This window comes from Arachis ipaensis, chromosome B1 (genome assembly GCF_059453495.1).
Source record: "Arachis ipaensis isolate K30076 ecotype BB chromosome B1, ASM5945349v1, whole genome shotgun sequence".
Lineage (NCBI taxonomy): Eukaryota > Viridiplantae > Streptophyta > Magnoliopsida > Fabales > Fabaceae > Arachis > Arachis ipaensis.
The window spans coordinates 110,419,424-110,421,694 of NC_142436.1; positions in this window are offsets into that span (position 1 = coordinate 110,419,424).

The window sequence follows — 2,271 nt, forward strand, 5'->3', positions numbered from 1 at the left end:
AAAAAGTAATATTAATTGTCAAACAATTCCACAATAACTCATAAGCAAAATATAGAAGAAAATAATCACCCAATTAAATTTCTAACACCAATTAAAGGAATAAAAAAGAAAAAAAAAAGAAAGAAAAAGAAAATATAGATAATGAAAGTAAAAAGAAAAAGAAAAAGAAAACATTAATAAAAATAATAAAGGAAAAGTAAAAAGTAAGGAAAGAAAGAAAATAACCTTGATAATGGATGGGAAAAATAAGGAAGGGAGAAAGTTAAAAAGTGTGATAGAATAAAGAAGGAACAAGAGAGAAGAAAGAAATAAGAAGGGAAAAGAAAAGATTTAGATTTGGGGAAGAAAAGATAAGATATTTGGCGCTGATCTGGATAAGATGTGCGTCGCATGTGACGTGGACGCGTGGAGTACGCGATCGCGTGGTGTGTGATAAGTTCAAGTGACGTGGACGCGTGGGTCACGCGATCGCGTGACCTGATTTGTGCTATTGGCGCGAGTGCAGCCTCGCGTACGCACAACTCTCTGTTTTATACGCATATTGCCAAAAATTTGGGTGACGCAGACGCATGGGTGACGCGATTGCGTGGATGCCTATATTTTGAAAAACGACGCGGACGTGTGGGGCACGCGTTCACGTGATAGGGCTTGTGCTTCCAACACCATTCCAGCCCCACTCCATCATAACTCTCTGCCATATACCTATTTACGTTGAGTTCGCAGGGTCACGCGTCCGCATGGGCGACGCGCACGCGTGGGAGGCTATTTTTCAAAATGACGCGGACGCATCATGGACGCGTTTGCGTGGGCATGCTTATGCCTAAGGCACGCCTCCAACCATCCTCTTGCGTGACTCTCTGCTTCTTTTCTTCCTTGTTTCGAATGCACCTATGACGCGGACGCGTCAGCGACGCTTACGCATCGCATGCATTTTTTTTAATATATATGCAGTATGCAAATGCAGATGCAGGCTATATGCAGCTATATGCAGAGATGATGAGAAGAGTTATTAACAAAAATAAAAATAGAATAAAGTAAAATAAACTAAGACTGAAACTGAACGATCATACCATGGTGGGTTGTCTCCCACCTAGCACTTTGCTTTTACGTCCTTAAGTTGGACGTTCTTCAGGCTCATTCTGCTTCTGTTGGTGGGTCTTCCAAGAGGAAGACTTCTAGTTCTTTGTGATCCTTAATCTTTTCACCGTGATAGAGCTTTAGGCGATGTCCATTGTCCTTCATGAATTTAGAACTAGAAGGATGACGCAGGTGAAAAACTCCGTATGGCTTTGCCTTTTCTACACTATAGGGACCTTCCCATCTTAATCTCAGTTTGCCTGGCATAAGCCTCAGTCTGGAGTTATAAAGAAGAACTAACTCCCCTGGTCTGAACTCTCTCCTTTTTATGTGCTTGTCATGGACAGCCTTCATATTCTCTTTGTATCGCCTGGAATTGTCATATGCTTCTAGGCGAAGATTCTCCAATTCTGCTAGTTGCAGCTTTCTTTCAGCATTAGATTCTTCAAAATTCATATTGCATTCCCTTACAGCCCAGAAAGCCTTGTGTTCTACCTCTACTGGAAGGTGGCAAGCCTTTCCGTATACTAAGCGGAAGGGGCTCATCCCAATGGTTATTTGTATGCTGTTCTATATGCCCAGAGTGCATCTTGTAGCCTGACACTCTAGTCTTTCCTATGGGGCTTTACTATCTTCTCCAGAATGCGTTTAATCTCCCTGTTAGACAGTTCTGCTTATCCATTGGTCTGAGGATGATAAGCTATTGCTACCTTGTGAACTATCCCATGCTTTTTCAGTAATCCTGTTAGTCTCCTGTTACAAAAGTGAGTGCCTTGATCACTCACGATTGCTCGTGGTGGTCCAAAGCGGAAAATAATATGGTTTCTAACAAAGGAAACAACAATGTTAGCATCATCAGTACGGGTAGGAATTGCTTTCACCCATTTAGAAACATAATCTACAGCTAACAGCATATAAAGGTAACCATTAGAGTTTGGAAATGGACCTATGAAGTCAATGCCCCAAACATCAAAAATTTCATAGAAAAGCATAATTTGTTGAGGCATCTCATCCCTCTTAGATATATTACCAAACCTTTGGCATGGGGAACAAAATTTACAAAATTCAGCAGCATCTTTAAAAAGAGTAGGCCACCAGAATCCACAGTCTAAAATTTTTCTAGCTGTTCTTTGAGGGCCAAAATGTCCTCCACTCTCACAAGAGTGGCCGGCCTCTAAAATGGACTGGAATTCT